The following is a 20,886-nucleotide window of genomic DNA, read 5'->3' on the forward strand; positions in this document are numbered from 1 at the left end:
TGGGGAAAAAGAAACAGTAAAATCCCAGGAACAATGTGAAGAAATATTGCCAAATTGTAGTAGTGAGGAGTAAAATTATTCAGAGACAAGTGAGAATCACAGAATCACAGAATCACAGAATTATCAAGGTTGGAAAAGACCTAGATGATCATCTAGTCCAACCATTACCAATACTTCTCAGCTAAATCATATTCATCAACACAACATCCAAACATTTCTTGAACACTCCCACGGTCGGTGACTCCACCACCTCCCTGGGCAGTGCATTCCAATGCTTGACTACCCTTTCCGAGAAGTAATACTTCCTAATGTTCAGCCTGAATCTCCCCTGGCGCAGCTTAAAACCATTCCCTCTAGTTCTATCATCGATTACATGAGAGAAGAGGCCAACCCCCAGCTCACTACAACCTCCCTTCAGGAGGAGAAAATCTGCTGTGTGAGTTTATTCAACCATGTAGCAATAGAACAATGAGAGGTGTGGGTTTTATTCATAACATCACGTTTACCAAAGTAAATGAACCCTTGTTGATCCCACTGAAAGTAAGCACTCATTACAGGAGAGCAAGACTTAGAAATGGTGAACTTCCCTCCCTAGCTTCCTCTCAGGTGTAACTTGGAACACAGCTGCAATGTCTAGTAGCTTCTAGTAAAACACAGGAAAACTGAAGTTGCAAACATGCAAGAAAAGTTAAAAACACGCTGAAGTTACCACAAAAAGATAGTTTTGTGGACAGGCTGGTTTTGTATTCACCTACTATCACTGAACAAAGATAAAAAACAGAAATTATTGTTCACTCTTGGCAGACAGTCTGTCCGACCTATGTAGAAGAAATATATTTGCTCTTCATGACTTCTGACATATTGATCTTCTGGAGCCATGGAGCCACTTGACAGCATCTTTCAATATGGGTGTCTTTGGGATCCAGGAGCTCTTGCAGTAGCTAGGCTCTTGGAGTACTTCTAGTTCTGACTTCTGTTAGTGTCTGTCTGACTCTGAGTAGAACTGAATATAATATGGGAATAAAATAACAAATTCCTTTGATCCTAAGTTGGACTTCTGCTGAGGTCTTAAAGGTTGTGGTGGTAGTTCAGAAAATACAGGGGGAAAAAAAAAGCATAAAAGGAGTTCAGCTCCTTCCTAATCTCCAGACAGTTTTTTGTACAAACATACTTACATGTACATAATGCTTCAATATAAAAAGTTTAGAGAAACAGTAATCAATTTGCAAGAGTGAAGAAAATCATAATTTTAGGTACAAGTGTGCCTTGTCATCTGGGAAGTCAAAAGCTTTATGGAATATATCTTTTCATTCAGTTACTCAGCTTCTGTCACAACTGACATTTGTGTGAAATAAAGAAAGCAAACATTTGAAAGAAATCTGTGGCAGCCAATAAGGAGACTTAGCAAGAGCATAGGTTAGCAAGAAAAAACATTCAGATGAAACCAGAAAGGCAGTGTGTTTTATCTGCAGTTTATAACTTCTCCATTAATAAGTATCAGAATAACAATAAATAAATAAAAAAACAAACAAACAAACAAAAACCCAACAGTTTAGTTTTAGAAATATGCAGTCCTTTCAGGTTATTATTCAGTGCATAGTATGTGAAAGTGAATCTTCAGGGGGAATTACAGCATAATGTTTCAATTTGGTTTTTCAGTGCCATTCATATGGAGATATTATTGTCTCTAGAACTCTATGAATCTGTATAAACTCATCTGAAATGTGACATCTTCTTGTTCCTGTTGAGACTACACAGGTATGATAAAAAATGTGAATAAAGGTGGAAAATCTCTTTCTTCCTCTATGGCTTCTGCAAGAAACAAACAAACAAACACAAAACCCTATAAATAGCAATAAAATCCTTCAGCAGTGGTATGAATGTGGGTTTTCTTTCAAGAATTCTTGAAAAGTCGATTGTGGGCTTGAAAAGATAGCTGAGTGATTTCCATATATAAGGGGTTGTGCCTATATCACTTCCAAGAAACTTCTAATTCATAATCTTTTCTTTTTGATTCTATTTCTTTTTCCAGAACTCAGTAAGAAATTAGTAGTTGAATTTTGTAATTGTTAAGTCCCCTGATTAATTAGGCATGCAATATAAAGGAGTACAACACAAAAGTAAATGTGTGGGATGCTGATGAGATCATAGTTCTACCACGGTTATTTTATTTAGTTCTCAGTGAATCTGAAGTTTGTGGAGCTGTAAAATTCTTTTTTTTTTTCATTAGGTCAAGAAAAGAAATTGCTGGGATTCATACAGAAGAAACTGTGTAGCTCAAGTCTATTACTGAAACTTTATTCCTCTGCTATATAGTAGTTTCAAGGAACTTTTAGTCATTGTTTTGAGGACCATGGTTTAGTGATAACTATTGATGATAGGTGGACAGCTGGTCTGGATGACCTTGTAGGTCTTTTTGAACCTTGGTGATTCTATAGTTCCATGATTCTATGATTTAGGAAACATAAGCTGGCATTTAAGTGGGGTGACCTCGCGGGCTTTTTAGGCTCCGCTTACAGAGAAAAAAGTAGATCATGATCATGGGACATCAGTGTGACTTTTTCTCCAGCTGCTGAGCTTTCTCCAAATGGGAAAGAAACAAAATGATGCAGAAGTCTTGGTTGCGCATTCCAGTTTCTGCTGTAAAATAAATACTGGTGGCCCAGGATAACAGAGGGAGTCCATTGCTCCATAAAAGCCAGAAAAACCCTGAAAGAAAGGAAACATCCTTGGCACATTTCATTGGTAGCGTAAAGTTTTGCTCTGTCATTTACTTTTGTGGTACCTAATATGAACTTATAAGTAATCTCAACAAAATCAATAGACTAATTGCAATGAAAAGTGCTACCCAATGGGAATAATGATTGGCAGAATTTTGCCCTTAGAATTCAATTAAAGTTATTTACCAGATTGCTGTTTTCAGCATCTTTCTTATGAAGCAATTTCAGGAAACAATTGCAATTACATATCTGTCAAAAAGTGTGATTTTCAGAACAGTAAATAACAACAGTTCAAGTGCACTCCTTTACACACCTGTAGGAATTAATTCAGCAGTATAAATTGGGGAGGATGGGATCCAACAAACTGCCCATGCCACGCCAAGGAGCAATGTGCATTGCTCACCTACATGCCCCTTAATATCCAGCAATGTTCTGATAATTTATGACCCACCCGATAAAAGCTGCTTTACTTGTCTCAGCTGAATAATATCTACCTTTGCACCAAAAGCCTTTCCTAGCTAATTAAACTTGTTTCTTCAGTAGAATTTCCTGGCCATTTTTTGTCACATCCATTCAATACAATATACAAGTGGAAAACTCATTTAAATAACTCATGATTTTGGAATCTAAATGAAATTATTTAAAATGAATATGTGTTTAAAGAAGTGATTAAATACTGGAATTGTTCAATGAAAATTCCATATACCAAATGGTGAGATATAATAGCTATCTGATCTGTTAAAAGGAAAAACCTTTTAAACTAATCGATCTTCCACACAACAATTTATGTCAGTGCCTTTTAAGATGATCCCTTCTTAAATGGGTAGCTGACAAAGAAATATATCTGATACAACTGCTAACAGAGTAGATTTGCAGTGTGCTAAGGCAATACATTTAAGAGGTCTTTTATGTATTTTGAGAAGAGGTTAAAAATCCTGGCAGCTCTTAAAAAGCAGATTCTTAAGTGGTGTACTTTTTGTGCCATGAAATTATGACTGAATTGCATAATACCATTATAGCAAAATATATATATATATATATACTTTTCTTCCTTTTCTTCTCAATACTTTAGTTTCAAATGAACTTAGTATATATGTTTGGCTTTGTATTTCCTCTGAATAAAAAACAAAAAATTAAGCACATTTTCAAAAGGGACAGACTGTCTACAGCAGTTTTACAAAGTCTGGAAGCATTTCCTCATGCCCACTCACACATCCGGCCCATCGTGGTCATGTCCAAATTATCTAGTCTCTGGCTGGCCTCCAGGACAGACTGATGAAGATTTTGTTTGCATGATTTTCTTTGGCATTCTATCATCTGTCCATGTAAAAAAAAAATTATTGAAAGATATTGGAACTTACCGTTTTTTTGTTCTTTAGGTAAAAAAGAAGTGGTATCCTCATCATTTCATCAAGAGCATTTTAATCAATAACATTCTGCAAAGTTTGTCTCTTAAAAGTATTAGACTGATGCATCCAGTGTCTCCGTAATGTCTCTCATGTGCTAGCTATCATGAAGAACACTCTAAGATGGGAAAATGGCTACAATTTTTCATCATAATGTTTGCAGACAGTGATTGGTAAAAGGCGAGGAGTCTCGTATCACTTGTTCCTGCGTATTCTGGTACATATGCTGCAGCATGTGTAGCATTGAAGCAGGAAATGTCTGTCCTGAAGAAAAAGGAGGGAAAAAAAGCATTGTCAGAATTTACTTCACTGTCTGCCTCCGGAAATAAGCATTAAAGCATGACCCTTTGTTGGGGGCAGGCTGCAAAATGCTGGGCTCACAGAGGCAGGCGTATTTACCTAGAGGAAAATCCTAGTGAGGATCTATACTTTTCTGCTGTAAAAAATGAGCCGAGGCATGCCTATAACTCAAAGTATATCTCTGTACTTAATGAGAAACCACATGCTGCTCACCAGTATGTCTCCATCCAAGTTTGTGCGCATCATCTTTCTAAAATCAAAGAACAGTTGAGATTTAATGTTCACCGGTAAATTTCCATCCTACTCCCTGTAGGAGAATGCTTCTGATTCACAGACATCTTTATGTACTCATAACTCTTTATTTTTCATGTCACTATATTGCCTGTGAGGCCTCTTCATAGGGGTGGGCAGCCATCTAAATAAGGTGAGCATGCAAGACTAATAGATGATTTTCTAATCTCGGTGTAAGACAGGCAAGAATGTAGAAATAAATAAAAGTGAATGGGAGAATATGAGAAAGCAATGGGATAATATTGATTAACTTGGTATGTAGTACATCTTGGTGTACCCACAGACAATGAAAAACAAAGTCATTTCAAGAAAGGAGAGGTCTGAGGGACATTCTGGAGGAGTAGTAGTAATTTTTTCTTATGTTTATGGGGTTTTCCTGCAAAGAGGGAGTGAAAGTATGGGAGAAAGCATGAAAGTGCCAGCTTGAAAAATGAACATTTTAAAAATGGAGTTGAGCAGGATGATCTGGTTGGAGGTTGGGATACAGCATGACATTGGAGGAGGGAACAAAAAGTTTGTGTTTGATACAGCAGAAAGAGCAGGAGGAGTGCTGTGAGCAAGACAGAGGATTAAGAACAAATTTCTGCTGAGAGATTGATAATGTAAAGAGAAAGGTATTGCAGAAATCAAAAATCCTGATGACAAGAGCCTGGGCTGGGTTCTATCTGCATTGATATTTGTGGTACTTTTGCACCATAGATATTCTGAGCACGAAAAACCTGCAAGATTTTACTTGAGAGGTGCTAGAAATTGACAAAATGGCAGCATGGTGGCATCATCTGCAGCATTCACAGTGAAGAAAGCTTTTTATTCTGGTAAAGCATATGTCCAGGTTGGCTGAGGCCAGCAAGTATTATGCCTTAATAAAAAATAGTAAAGGGACATAATGTGTGGTGAATGAAGTTAATGCCAAATGAAGCTGTCAACTAGCAAAGTGAGAACATGTCTTTTTCTGACGTATACCCTAATGATCAGGTGTTGTGTTTGTCACTGAATGAGTGAGTTAGCAAATAACATAAAATTTAAAGGCCCAGTATTTGCTGCTTATCACCGAATTTATTGCAAGAATTCTGCTAATTTGACCCAATTGGGTCCCAGTGTCATGGGGACAGTACATAGAACCATTCCTATGTAAGTATTCAGAAGGTAAAGATGATTGTTGCTGTTTCTTATGTGGCTGTGACCCGTCCAAGTCTAGATGTGACCTTGACCCCATCTCATTGTTCATAGGCAGGGGAGCTTTTACACGCTAGAAGTGCCTTGCTAATGTTACAAGGACTGAGGGGATGAAGGTCAAATTCATAGTTGTCCCGTGCCATATTAAGCATACATGAAACACAGGTAATCTGAAAGACAGAGATGCAAGAGCAAACAGAATGCTCCACAGAAAGAAATTAATAGAATGATATAAAGATGGCTTCTATGGTCACTATATATATTGCCAATGTGATAGAGAAAATCATTATAGATATTGATGTACAGAATAGACTTGTTCTAGTGAAAAGTTAATGTTATTCTTCAAAGTGAAAGTAATCTCTGATAAAATTTCTCACTTATTCAGTCCATTTTAGAAGAGCAATGAAGCTGGTGAAGGGAGTGTCATGTGGGCACTGCATTAAGGGACATGGTTGAGTGAAGGGACTCAGTAGGGCAGGTTGATGGTTGTGCCTGGGGACCTTGAAGGTCTTTTCCGATAATCTAGGTGATTCTATGATTCTGTGATTCTGTGGTGTCACTTTAGGTAAAAGAACATCTTCCCTGGTCACACAACATGCCACTGTTGAAATACAACTTTTGCTGCCATCTTTGGAAGCTCAAATGCAAAAATATGGTTAGAAATCAGGGGAAGAGGATTCTTTGTCTTAATATTTGTTGCGCAGAACCTTGTTTGTGCCAAACTGGCAAGTTTGCATGGATGCATGTAGATGTGTGAATGTTCTAACATGGGCAGTCATTGGGACCTGATGTGCAAGAGGGCAGTGTACATGCCTACCCCCATCATCTTATGCTGTGGACTGCACCTCAGAGCAGGTTTGGTGGTGAGCTCACAGGCTCTGTCTCTTCACAGCAGCCAGACTCAAAAGCCCACACATGAATATTTAAACAAAAGGCATTAACAAACCTGCGTGGAAATGTAACAAGAATGTCTTCTGGTAGAAAATATACTACCAAAATGACAGATAGCCACATTTTTCACCTCTTCAATTCTCCGTGCTCTTGATGTTAATTTGTGAATTATGATTTCTAATGAAAATAGTACTTTATGCGGTAAGGATGTTATTATATTTTCTTAATCTCTTTTATAGAAGACCTTTTGTTGCTCAGGCTGTTCTTATTTAAAAGCTAAGGCTTTTTTTTTTTTTGTATTTCTGTGCCTGTCGCCAGCTTGCTGACAAAAGTAAAGGCTATGAATTTGCTAGACCCTTCTTTATAATATATTCTGTTTATCATCATTTCTTTTTCATTATGGTGGTGTTATTTTCGCTGCTGTACTGAAGCTGCTGTCAAAATTTTCATTATAAATTTTGTTTCTGAGGGGTTTGTAAGTCTAAGGGCTCTGTATTAAAATTCTCTCGGCTGAAATCTGGCATGCAAGCCTCAGTGAGGAAATGTTTTCTTTACATGCAGTTTAAATTGCCTTAGTCATCCTTTTTAAAGAAATTTGCATGTAAGTATCAGAAGCCACACATATAGAACAGTCTCATGTATTTGAATAACAAGAAAATATACATTTATTTATACAAAATGTTTCTGCATTTCAATAGATATCAGTCTACTACCACTAAAAAATAAAGTAGAAAAATCCGTGATGAAAAACACTCACTCTATAAATATACATTGGCAATTTTATGACTTCTAGGTCGCTACTGTAGATTTATAAGGTAATGAGTAAAGATGCTGTGTTCAGTGTTTGACAGAGATGGGATGCAAAAAGGTAGAAGTTAGTAATGGAGAAATAGATATATCATCGTACCAGCACAGGACAGGCATTTGTTTTTGAAGGGTTTCTGTTGACATAAGCAAGAGCAATCTTTTACTGACCTCTTATTTCATGAGACATTCAAGATGCCCAGTCAGAGTTTCTCTACATTTTAATTTATAGAGCCTAATTTGTTCTGTCGTTTTTCTACTCTGTCTGACTTTTTAGGGATGATTCACCTGTCTGAAGCTTATTCCTGTTATAATACCTTGTTACAGACACTTTCCACTCAAGATGCTTACTGCTTTTCCTCCCTTACATTTCAATCTGTTTACAATGCCAGAGCAACAACAACAACAACAATATTCTAATAGAAAATGATGGAAGTGATATTTTTAATTAAAAAAAGGTGCAAAATATGAAAAGAAAAGAAGTGTAGGATGTGCATCAGGCAGTACTCAGAGTAGCTGTGCAACACAGATGTTTCTCCTGCCTTGATTTATGGCACAATGCCATTTTTGAACAATAATTAGGGCACAGTAAGATGACTGAACAGGAATGAATTTTTCCACAGTCTGTTTTATTCTTCCCCTGTCCCTCACTGAGCCCCACATGAGGCTCTCAGGGCACCTGTCTGCATTAAGGGCTACAGACCACCAATGATCCATCCAGAGCAGCACTGTGTTATCGCCTTCTGAGAAAAGACAGTAGGAAAAGGTTCTAAACATACACTTACAATCTCTATCTCAAAGCAAAAAGGTAGTTGAAATTCAGTGGAATAATGGCTTACTTAGCCTGCTGCTGTCCCTTGGTGCCAGTCACTGCCATGTGCGTGTGGCACAGAGTAGGTTGCTCATTTGAGCGACGCGCGCTCTGGGTTTCTTCTGATGTGAGCTCTGCCAAAGCTGTGTTCCCCATTGTCTGTTAGAGATGTCCAGAAATCTTCATAGACTTATTTCTAAAGGTTTGACAGTGTGGAGTATTTTTAGTGTGTTTTTCTTTTTTTTTTTTCTGCTTTTTTTTCTTTCTTTCTTATTTTTTTTTCTTTCCCCTATTTTAATAACAATTACAACTCCATAACTCTGGAGACTAAGAAGTTTCCGTGGCTTGAAGTATATGCAATATCTTAGCTGGTTAGTGTCAGTATATATATATCTGTATGTGTGTGTGCCTAATTTTAAAAGAAAAAAAGAAGTCTTACTATAAGAAAATAACCCTTGTGATTTATGTAAGACATGTTATGTTTGTTGACAGAGGTAGATGGGAATATGACAATATGTAGCAGGGTTGAGACTACACATCTCTCTGTGGTTCATCCCCCTTGAATTCCTCTAGCTTCCAGTAAAGCACAGTAGCTAGAAGGGTAGAGCTCTAGCAATTCACAAGAGTATTTAGATGAGTCCATTTTTTTCACTTTCTTTTCCTAGAGGAATGTGAAAACCTCAGATAAATACTGTGGGACCATCTCTAGGAATGAGATTCTGCTATGTGTCAACCTAAATCTGTTTTGTTAACTTCACTCTTGCAACAGTTAAAAATCTTCAAATTTTGAATTCTACTTATTTATGAACATTACTCCTTTAATTCCTGTGCCAATGCTGTTAAAGAAGTTAAAGATCACTGCTTCCCCCCCAGATTTGAGCCCCATATTGTACTCAGAAAGGAAATCATGTCTCCTCTAAGTCTTTCAACAATGGTAAACTATCCTATTTGGTTAGAAGTGGGCACACTATGAACATAAGTACAATGAACTCACCCCTTTTTTCCAAGTATTAACTCTTAAGCTATTAGTTGTCTTTCAGTCACTTGTCACTCAAGAAGCAATCACAGGAGCGATAGAAATCACACTGATTTCTCTCATTGTTCACCTTATTTTGCCCATCCCTCTGGTACCCAGGGATAAACAGCAACTCCTAAAACACCTAAGAAGAACTACAACACACAGGGGAAAAAAAGTGTCCAAGTGTACATTCAGCTACATCTGTGTCAACCTTGGTGATGCCATGGAATTTGGCAAAAAATATTTCCATGTTTCCTGCTACCAGTTATAGTAGAATAGCACCCAAACTTTTTTGTTACACACTTTTTTTGTTTTTTTGTTTCTTGCAGGAGGTCAAGACCTCCATCTGAATGTTTCTTTGAGAAAATATCAGTGATGGCCAGTAGTGGAAGGTGCATTGGAGAGACAGGGAACATTGTATCTTGCTTGTTTAGCCTACTACAGGGCTCACATCAATAACTCTGCATTCTTGTCCAGATTGCTGTTTCCTCCTTATGACACTTTGTGGAGGTTGCATTACTCATTCTCACAAAGACACAGGTGCAGTGGGTTCAGTGCCAGTGAGTTCAATGCCGTGCAATAAAATCAAGGCAAGGCAACCGATCAATTTTGGATGAAACCCCTCCAAGAAAAATAAAATCCAGAATTAATTTACTCAGTTGTCATTGCTATCAATTATATATGTAGAATGTTTAATTTTAATTGCTGCTGTGAATATACCAGGCTTCTTTTTCTTCTCAGAGCTTTATATATGTATAAAAGTAGAAAAGAAGTGCAAAACTGAATTCTTGATCTGAGTAGTGATACTGTGTATCTTTTCTGGACCAGAAATAAAGTATTCAGAAGTTAGAAATTCAAAATCCAAAAGAAACATTTCTCATGCTCCATTGCTTGGCTGTTAGAGTGATGCTCTCATAGTACAACTTTGGTTTCAATAGAACAAAGCAAGCCTGGATTTAGAGATTGAGTTCAAATCCAGTCCTTTGGCTTTAGACCATCTCTTAAAAGTAAAAATGAAGAGACTCCAAAATATACAACCTCTGTTTCTGCCATGTGAATTAAAGCAGGACAAAATCCTTTCCTAATGACCCTGACCCAGGCTGAGTGCATGCCTGCTAAAACACTGCTTTACCATTTAGGGAAATTTATGACAGTGTAAGTACTGAACAGTTGGTAACAGCACTTGCACTCAGGGATTGCCTAATGAGTCTGTAATCATTTTTATTTCTTTTTCTTTCACTATTTTGATGCCTGTGGGGCTGATATGTTGTTTGTGGGGAGGAAAAGTCTTGTAGCAAAGGGGCATCTGCTGTGCAGGGGCTCTGGCTGGTACCCTGTGGGAAGGGAAAGCAGTACAGCAGGACATGTTCTCCTGCTGCTACCTCTCTCATGGTTCATGCTCAGACGGCATGTCATGAAGTTAGTTCTAATTTTCCATTTTGAAAAGTGCCCTAAGTTCAGTGACAAATATATCCAGTTTTAAGTGCACATAAATATACAATTGGGCAGAAGAAAAGAATATTTAAAGTGGGATGTTCAGAGACGGTGTGGGTGTCACTTGTTCTTTGAGACTCCTGACTCACCTGAACTGCTGCAAATATATTCCAAACACTTGGAAAACAGCATAAACTTGTTGAAAGAACATTTTGTAGAAAGGTGACCTGAAAAGTAAACTATTGCCACAGGCAAATGCATGATATCAGGTGCTCCTCAGAGACAGGGGGCTGATTCTTCTCTAGCTTTGGCTGGTTTTACACCAAAACATCTCTGCATATCCTACCATGGTTTTGATCTAGAATGGAGAAGTGCAGCAGAGCCAGTATCCGTCAATAAGACGGTTGTAAATCAGCTCCTCTGATTGACAAACAGTAGAGAATTTGACATTAGAATTTTGTTATGAAAGCATTCTTTTTTGTTGTTTTTCTTTTTGTTTTTGTTGAGGAGATGAAAGCAGTAAGAGCTGAAGGTTTTGTTCTTTTAAAAAACGAATCTAAACTAAATTAAATTTGATGTCTTTGAAATTCTTCTCCATTAGGTATATTCTGGCCATGTGCACTTCCATGACACTATAATAGCACTCATCAACATGCCTGGATATAATTTTTACATTACAAAGTACAACACAAATATGACTGCTTTTTATGAAATTTGTGCAAGACAAGCTCCTTAGAAAAACCAATGCAAACTTGTTAAAATATTCCATGGCTGCCAAAATTGATTACTTCCCCCTCCTGACAAAAAATTTCCTGTCAAAGAAATTTCACCCAGCTGCCAACAGATGTCCAATTTCATGCAGAAAAGGAAGATGCTGGGAAAAAAAAATAATAAAAATGCATATCCAAATTCACATCAGCTTGAATCTTATACGAAGGAAGAAATGTTTCAAATCATATTCATAGTTGCATGAAGACTGACAGTGCTATGAATGTAACATCACAGACAGCACAGGCCGAGTGTGGGTCCCAACTCCAGGGGTGCAGGTTGCACCTCTTCCATACTGGTCACCCACAGGTATTATCTAGCAATATCTACTCCCTGTCCATTATTTTTTGGCCATGTAGTCAGGGAGGTTGACCATATCCTCAAGTGCATCAAGCACAGCATTACCAGCAAGTAAAGTGAAGAGGTCATCCCACTCTACAGTGCACTGGTGCGATATTACCTCAAGGACTGGGTGCAGTCTGGGTGCCACAGTAGAAAAGGACATAAAACTATTGGAGAGTCCTCAAAGGATGGGAAAGGGTCTGGTTGGGAATACATAAGAGCAGTGTCTCATGTCCTTTGGTTTGTTTGATCCTGAGCTGAGGGGTGGCCTCATGGAGGCACATGGCTGCAAAAAGCGAGCAGAGTGGCAGCGCTGAGCTCTGCTCTCTGGTGACATATGGTGGTTTAGAGCACATCATCAAAAGCCTCTTAAGTGATCATGCAGCACACGCTGCATTTCACTGATGCCTGTATCAGAGTAAAACTCAAGCTCTAGAGGGCTAATGGCTAGAAATTTGAAGGATATGCCATGAGCTTTAGATCACAGTTTTAAAGAACACCTCTGAGATCTTGCTGAGATTGAACTCCTTGTGCCAGAGAAGGAGGGTGAGAGAAGGTGGCTCAGAGTGTGCCAAACCTTTAAGTGGGACGTACATAACGCCTGTGAAGAAGCTGCTACTATCCCCATATTTACAGATGAGGAATTAATTTAGGTATGACATTTTTTCATTTACTCAACGTGTCAATTTCATGTACAAAAGCAGAGTGAGCTGCTGTGACTTCTCTGCTAGAAAGCAACACAGAGACTAATGTCTGAGATAATATCCCACAGGAAGAACTCTGCCTTGGACATTTCTGCACATTAGAGGTGACTTCCTCAACAGCAGCAATATATCCCTAGAGCCCCGAAAGTGAAGGTGGGGAAGGCAGTCAGCATATTAGTAATTTACGGCTTCTTCTGCAATATCCTGCCCGAGACCAGACTGTGACCTCTCAGGTCTGTCTTCTGGGGGCATTTGTCATATGGGGTTGAAGGATTTTGATACACCCATAAAAGAAAAATCACAGAGAGACAGAGAGCTTATGAGAATAGTAATCCAGAAGGCGTACTGTGTTGATGGAAGTTGAAAATGAGATTAATCTAATTTATTACTATTACTACTGCTACAAAAGTAGTGCTTAGAATAATTATTAGCAGTGATCTACGCTGAAAATTAGTTACAAGGTCTTGAGACCACCACATGTAATACACTTTTGACAGGCATTACCATCACAGTGTCCTAACCCCTTCCAGAGCAAGAAAAGAATTAAATATTAGAAGTATGAACTAAAATAATAGGATGTGAATTCGGTAATAAATATTCCACCCAGGCTTACAGAGTGGTCCATCCCTCACTCCATGGGACAAAGTCTCTCCCATCATGGCAGCCACGAAGGCTTACGTTAGCTTACTGGTTATCTGGTGGTTCTCTAAGAAAAAGAAATATCACATGCTTTTCTACTCCTGCCTTATCAGACAGACTCCATTTGACATATTTTCTCATTCTTCCACTTTTAATCAAAAACACTTCCAGCTACTGCCAAGCTTAGTAAGTCTTTGTCCACACTTCTTACTGGCTTTGCTATATAAGACCAACCTAGATAATGCTGCTGCTATTTTCCCTCTTTACCAATGACTAGTGGAAAGATGCCGTGATTCTCAGTTCTGATTTGTGGCTTTGTTGTTTTTGAAATTTACAACTACTATCTGTGCCAACTATCTGTCGTTTTAAAGCCTTGACAACAAGATGGACACAATTACCACTTTTGTGCCCTCACAGCAAGCGGAGCAAAATATTTCATGATAGCCACAGAGCTATCATATGATCAATCGCACTGTGTCCTTTTCCTTGAAGTCTAATTGCATCCTACCAGCAGGGTCCTCCCTCCTCATTGATTACCTCCGCCCTTTTATTTCTCACTGATTTATTTCTCCCATTCTCGGCTGTAATTAACAGGGATTTCTGTTATTTTTTTCCCAGACATTCAGAAGCTCCTCAACATGCAATGAGACAACCACAATGCATCCACTGTCATACAGAGAGATAATGGCCCCGGTGGTATAACTTCCAGCCGCTGCTTGCAGCTGAACTTCTTTAGCCTTTCTATTAACCTTCTGTGTATGTGTGTGCTGTGTATATGCATTTTTAAAGCACTTCTGGAGAAAGCTTTTTTTTTTCCTTTTTAAACAAACAACAGGTCAATGAAATTATCTTGCACTCTGCAGCTGTGATCTTATCTCTCACAGAATGGGAATAATTTCTCTCCCATGATGGGCTCTTTTTCTTCAGTTTGTTGAAAAAAATTATACCAACAGCGTTGCCCTTTTTCTTCTGCTTTGGCTTTTGGCAGTGGAACAGTGGAAACTGATGCACTCTATCTCTAGATGCAGTAGCAGGTGCAAGAGCTCATTTCAGTGTATGAGGGCTGCTCTGAAAGTAATATGTTTTATTATATTATGTTGGCACACGTAAACATACAGAAAAGAAAATATTTTCAATTTTTCCTAATAAACATTACTGAAGAAATAGCATGGAAAAGAAATCTAATTCAGGAATTATAAATGAAAAGAGTTTTGATTGTACTCAGCTAATTCTAGAAGCAAGGATGCATGTTTGACATTGAATCTTTCTGAGTCTTACTGACTTTGAGACAATAGTTCTTATCATATTTGTGTAAGAGTCTTGATAATCCAAGGCTGGATATGTGCTCTTCAGGGCTGGATGAGTTATGTTATTCATATACCTTGACAACAGTGAAGAAAAGTTAAAATGTTCCTTTAGAAGAAAACACCCTTTTGTGGGAGGAGGTTAAGATGTTCTGTGTCACAAGCAGCCACAAGAAGTAGACAGAGGCTCCTGAAGTGCAGAGAAGTTGGTTGTGATTAATTTCTAGGTACAACCTGGTTCTTTGCTGTTTTGCAAAGACTTTCTTTAAATTCAGGAATACTACATCAGAGCTTGATTAAATTCACAGCTGTACAGGTAGCAAACATAAGAACTTGTTACATCCTACTGAAGACCTGCTTGAAGTTACGAGAATAGAAATAAATTGCCTTATGTCTGGTAAAAGCATTGCATAGCTTGATTGTCAGCTTCCAAGATCCTCATCTTCTTTGCTTCAGTGTTTATAACATCTCCTAACTTAAATATAACTCGTTGCCAGTTATACTTGGTTATTAAGCTTTCTTTCTCATACTCACTTTCTCTGCTTACCCAAAAGCCATAAACAACCAGTGCAGCAGTCTAGTACAAAGCAGAAGCACTTTGGAAAACATCTTGCCATTGTGAACAGAATTTCAAGGCAGTTTTAGAAAGTACATCCTAATTTGTTACAAAAACATTATCACTGCTGGCATGTATACAAATATTTGGACAATATCTGGTTATGCTTCTTTCTGACTAGATTGGTACTGAAATACTCTATCTGTAATAGCAGCCTTATCTGTTTGAAACTGCCAAGCCTTTGAGAGAAAAGCCAAGCAGGTTACATAAGAAGGCTGAGAGAACAGCAGAATTCATCTTAAAAAGAGACCACAATGACTAGAAAAGGAACAGGAGGGGCAATTTCGCAGACTCAGATGGACGTGATTAATTGTGGAAAAGAGTTCATGGAGTTTGCGTTATGTATAGGATGTGCAGCCAGACAGCTGTTTCAGACTGCATTTGTTTCCATATTGCAACCCAACCACATCATGCAGATGATGGAGCAACACCTTCAGTACTCTATCATTCAGTCACTAACTTTGCAAGCCTTTCCCGAGTTAATTAATCACACCAAAGGCAAATTTTTTGGGCTGTTTCTACACAAAAAATGTCTTGAAATACCTTTCAACAATTCAGTTCAACCCCAGTTCATGGTTTCACCCATAATTTATATGTACTATAATTTATATATGTATATTTTTGTTCTTGTGCAAAAGTTGTCCTGAGAAAACAGCTCCTGCAAGCAGTCATCACCACATTAACTTTTAACAAGATCAAAGCTAAACATATTTTCAAAGGCATTCTTGCTATTGAAGTCTATTAAAATAGGATAAATAAATAAATAAATAAAGCATTCCTGGAATCATGTCACCAATTCAGAATGCCTTCTGTAGCTGGTATTGGTGTGTGGCACCATCTGCCTGCTTTTTTTGTTCTCTGGGCAATCCTTTCTCCCATGGTCTTTCAGGAACATAAGATACAGTACAGTTAATTGTAAAGCAAAGAAAAATGCTTTAAAGTTTTGTCATGAGGCCACTTGGTATGTATTCAGACCTCCTGAAACAAGCCCCAGGTGATGCATGTGTCCATTCTGAAAGGAAAGAGCCTGTTTCACCCTGTACAAATACCCAGGAAGAAACAGAAGAGGGAAGAGAAGCAAACATGAAGCAGAATCTTCCAGAGTGGCAGTCAGAAGGAAGTCTGAGAAGCACAAATGCTCGCGCTGATTCAAGATAAAAGTCTAACATTGATGAAGACCTTGCCAATATGGATATGCCCTTTCAATTTAGGCTGTTCAAGTAGGTACAGGCATTTCTTGTTGACAAACTTTTCTCCTGTTTTGCAAGACGATAATGTGTACACTAACCAACAGTTTGGCAGCTTATAGGTGCAAGGTTCTTAATACTGCTGTGCACTGCACTGCCAATCTCTTTATGATCTGGCACAAGAGGCCTGCAATGTCCATGACAATAGTCCAGCATCTAGGAGCACTAAATTAACAGTGCAATATCAGCATTCAGAAGTGATAGACTTTAATTAAAGGTCTGGTAGTGATATTGAGTTGGTGACTGGCCACAGCCTTCTCTGTGATTTGGCCAGGATTGTAGAATGTCCATAAAAATAATTGAGTGGTTTGCTGCTGCACCCTTCCCCTGCCCTGATCTGTAGTTGCAATTGGCACAATGGCACACAGCCACCCTCCACTGTCAGCCATTGTGAGTCACAAATCACTATCCAAATCCTCTTTTCAGGTTAGGTAGATGCTGTAAACCACACATTCCTGTTGTTAGGTGCAGCCTGTGCAAAGTGTTTGGCAGGGGATGTTGGTGATGTGAAATTATCCATCAATAAACACAGCAATACAGTGACACTGCTGCCTAAAGATGTTGTCATTACAAAATAAAAGTGGAGATAATATATAACCTGGCACTATCAGACTGTGAAAAAATAAAACAAAAAAACAAACAAAAAAACCCCAAATAACAGGCAGTTTATGGCTTCACAGAAGTTCCCACAGTGTTACACAACTGATTTCCATTCGATCCTGTTTTTTATCAGTAGCTTCCCCTGCTCGAGGAATGTGAGGCAAAGGAATGCAGCATTTATACAGTTTTGCCTCCTTATAGCTCCATGTATGACAGGAAATGGATTCTAAGAAGCTGCCAAGAAGACTGTATAAGTGACATTCAGAAGTACTTGTGTAAAATTCTGATTATGCTTTACATCTAGTGAAAAGACGCGAAGGCTTCCCTGATATCTGAACAATCCATCAGCTTTCACTCTGCATAATTACTCCTTGTAAAAGTGGTGCTCTGGGAGGAGCACTGGGAAATGCCCTTAAATTCTTGTGACCTCCAATGGGTGGAAGTCTTACTATCAGTGCTAATATTGTCAAGAAACTCTGGCTACAATGAAAAAACACCTAAAAGCAAGAGCGTTTTTTCTAGATTTCAGGTATTCAAATTCAGCTGCAGAATAGAAAGTTGTTTTTTGTTTCTTTGTTCAGTTCTTTAATATGTTACTAACAGTCTTTGGTGTTTTCAGACCAGTGTGGCCTTCACTTTATGTTACAAAACCCCTGATTTTGAATCAATGTGACCTCTTCAGTGCATCATTCCACTGAAGAGCTCATCCCACATTGCAGCTGTTCCTTCCCCGTCCTCTCATTGTGGAGCATCTGCTAGGATGGAAGAATCCCTGCTGTCATAACTTTGAAGCCTACTTACCCTACTTGTAATAAATTTAGAGAGTAATAATAAAAGAATACTAACAAGTTAATCCTACACCTCTACTTACTTAAATATGTAACCATACTAACATCCTTAAAGCCTTAGTACAGTGCTTATTTAATCTTAATGTAGGATCAAACTACATGTGGACGTGTAAATTACTGCTTATGACTCAGTATGTTCCAGGCTCTGATACTCCTCAGAACGTTCCCTGAACACAGTCAGTTTGTTCGCCCTATTGGTAACATAACCTTGAACTTCAGTTTGAAATTTATCCTGAAGTTAAGTGCATTGCATGAAAAAGAACACATTCTATAATCAAAAAGTCTTCTCTCAGTTTAGCATTTCCATCTTGTTTATTGCTATCCCATTGTTCTGATCCTTCATGTGTTGCTACTAAGAAGTCAAAAAGAAATGAGATACTTTCCCCTCAAAAAAGAGCTTTTTCCTTCCCGATATGCCTCAGATACATCAGAGGGACTTCGAGCTTTGGATGTAGCATCCATTCATATTTTTTTTATTCTTCTTGCCTTTTCTTTGGGGAGATAGCTATTTGCAAATACCTTACCTAGACTAAATACAGTGTACAGAATAGGAAAGAGATCCATGTGATTTAAACCAAGTGTAATGTTTTTGATGATTTTAAATCTGCACAGTTACAGAAACTGTTGCTATGTTACATGAAGACATTTCGTGGCAGCAGAAATTATTGAAGAGTTTGAAGAGCTGTGCCAGATGAAACACAGTGTGATGCAATTCTTTTTTTTTTTTTTTTTTTTTTTGTGCAAAATAAGAAAAGGTTACTAGAGAAGTTTCCTTCAGAAGCAGAGAAAAAATCCCTTGTCTGGAGCATACCTAAGAAATGCAAGTGCCAACATATTCTTGGAGGGTTGCTTTTCAGTTGTTTGATTTGCAATGTTTTTAAAAATTGAAATACTCTCTATTTTAATGCTTTCATCAGTCACGATAAACCCATTTCCTTTGTGCTTAAGATTCCTATAAAGCTCGCAGAATGATGCTACTTATGGAGATTTTCAGCCTCTCATTGCATGTGTTTTGCACGTCATAGTCTAAAAGGTAGGATCCTGCTTTGTTTCTCAAGTCGACATCTCAGGAAGCAGACAATACTATTAAATTCCTGCTATTCTGTACTGCAGAATATAAAACTTTAAGACTTGAGAGGTAAATTTCCATAACCAGCTCAAAACACAAACAAAGTTAGCAGTGACATTGCATTCCTTCAGCGTCTGCTGATGGAGCTGAGCTTGTCAAGTCCATTTGTACGTGGTGCTATCTTTAAGGTGAACAGAGGAACAAACAATTTCTCCTTCTCAGTCACAGAGACTGAATGGGAAGTTTTTGTACTGTAAGGTCTCTCAGAAATGACAGCAATAGCTGAATGTGCTTTTTAAATTTGACATTTTGGTTTTTAATCTAAAAAACCTCTTCTATTCAGCAGTATTGAGCTTTTTGTCCATGTAGCCACGTAATAAGAACAACAATGCAGGGAGTGATTTCCCTGTAGATTTTTTAAGAGTGGGCTCCAATGAAACTGTAAAAAATCCATTGTGTAATAAATAGCTTTCAGGCTTTCAACAAAGCTGAATTTTTACTTAGTAAGAGATTATTTATAAAATAATTTTAGAAATGATTGGAATTAAGCTGTTATGTGTAAGCTATGCTAAGAAAGGAGTCAATGATCTGCAAACACTCTAGAAATCTATATGAAAACCATAAAAATCACAGATCCTTCTCCATTCTCTTTAGTGTCATCAAATGCTTCTCACATGGCATCACAATCACTGCCATGGGCTCTGTTCCCTATTGTGAGCAGTTGCCTTGAGCTTCCTGCCCTCTTCTTTCTCAATCAGCATTGCTCACTCTTCCCCACATTATCGTTCATACCAAAGAACAATTGGCAAAACAAAGGAGTCTAAATAAGGGCTGAGGTGGTGACTAGCAGAAAAAAACACTCAGCATTTAAAGACTGTGCATGGCATGACTTAATTTAAAGCTGTTTGGCAGTATTAGTAATTTGGATGTAAGCCAGGCACCACAATCTCCAGGCACAAAACACGCTGAGCATCTCCCTGCTAGACACTGAGATGACTGCAGGGAAATATAACAGGGGGTTAAAATGCTTAACATAAGGAAACTCCACTTCTACTAAACTCCCGGGAGACGTGTGAAACCATCTTAAAGTGCATTTCAATTTCCATATGAATTTCAGCTGGTATGTGGAAGGGATGAAATTTGAACAATGCAGATTGTCAATTAATCAGAACAAATCTACATAAAATGTTCTAATTTCCAGAAGATATCCATAAATTATACATCTTGGTTTAGAAAGAAAATGTGAGTGTTCCAGCAGCCCTGAAAGGCTGTGAGCCTCATAGGTTCATAGAATCTGTAAAGTTGGAGCACTAAGTACCCCAAGCCCAACCCCAGACCACTCCCAGCATACCCACTGCCCACGTCTCTCAGTGCTGCATCTTCATGGTTCTTGAACCCCTCCAGTGACAGAGACTCCACCACCACCTTGGGCAGTCTGTGCCAATGTGCTATTTCAGAGGGAAAAAAAAAATCCTAATACCCGACCCGAACTTCCTCTGGTGCAATGTAAGGCCATTACTAGCATTAGTTACCTGGGAGAAGAGGCCAGACCTCACCTCACTACAATCTCCATTCAGGCAGCTGAAGAGAATGACAAGATCTTCACTGGGCCTCCTCCGGACTAAAGCCCCTTCTCCTTTCTGATGTCATACTGACATCAGTAAGTTCCGGAGCTCACCAAATCAGAGGATTCATCCTTGGCTTCTTGGGCTTAGGAGAATGGTGAGTACCCAGAAGAACAAGGCAATCTTCATCTCAGACCTGAATCACTTGTTACCATCAACAGCAGATCTTTGCAATTAAGGGGATTATGATTATTATTAACTACAACCTACAAAATTAAACATTTTCTTCTGTTAGTGATAATAAGTTTTCCCCTCACATAAAGCCAGTAGCTC

At 38.4% G+C, this 20,886-nt stretch overlaps 1 long non-coding RNA gene across 1 annotated transcript; it reads right to left on the bottom strand.

Moving 5' to 3' along the window:
• Positions 1-327: 327 nt before the first annotated feature.
• LOC107316980 lies at positions 328-20,619 on the bottom strand. The gene is made up of 3 exons (XR_001556661.2): positions 20,521-20,619; positions 4,082-4,390; positions 328-2,709 (listed from the first exon to the last, which is right to left on the bottom strand). It is a non-coding gene; the product is annotated as an uncharacterized LOC107316980 (long non-coding RNA).
• Between the last annotated feature and the right edge of the window lie 267 nt (positions 20,620-20,886).

This window comes from Coturnix japonica, chromosome 7 (genome assembly GCF_001577835.2).
Source record: "Coturnix japonica isolate 7356 chromosome 7, Coturnix japonica 2.1, whole genome shotgun sequence".
In the NCBI taxonomy this organism is placed as follows: domain Eukaryota; kingdom Metazoa; phylum Chordata; class Aves; order Galliformes; family Phasianidae; genus Coturnix; species Coturnix japonica.